Source organism: Melampsora larici-populina (assembly GCF_000204055.1).
Source record: "Melampsora larici-populina 98AG31 unplaced genomic scaffold MELLAscaffold_177, whole genome shotgun sequence".
NCBI lineage: Eukaryota > Fungi > Basidiomycota > Pucciniomycetes > Pucciniales > Melampsoraceae > Melampsora > Melampsora laricis-populina.
In genome coordinates this window covers 16,247-16,588 of record NW_006768940.1, presented here as the reverse complement: position 1 = coordinate 16,588, position 342 = coordinate 16,247, and positions in this window count along the sequence as shown.

The following is a 342-nucleotide window of genomic DNA, read 5'->3' as shown; positions in this document are numbered from 1 at the left end:
TTGTGGGATGAGCCGGAAAGCGTATTAGTTAGATTAGATGAAGTTGTGGCTCACTGTGCATGGATAATGTACAAACCTCGTACAATTCACAAGAGTTTGAATGTCTCAACTGTTGCCATGGTATCTATGAAACGATGACGGGAAGGGTATTTTTCACTTAATATAATGTGTAATGATTTCATGTATATATTTCAGGTATTGCACATGTATTGAAGGTAAAGAAATAAACTTTGGTTGACATGATTTGTAAGGAAAAAAACATAAGAGAAAGCGAGCATGACCAGCATGAAGGTATTTTATCATAAAGATTTGATGATAGAGAGAAGAGAGGTAAGCACTGGC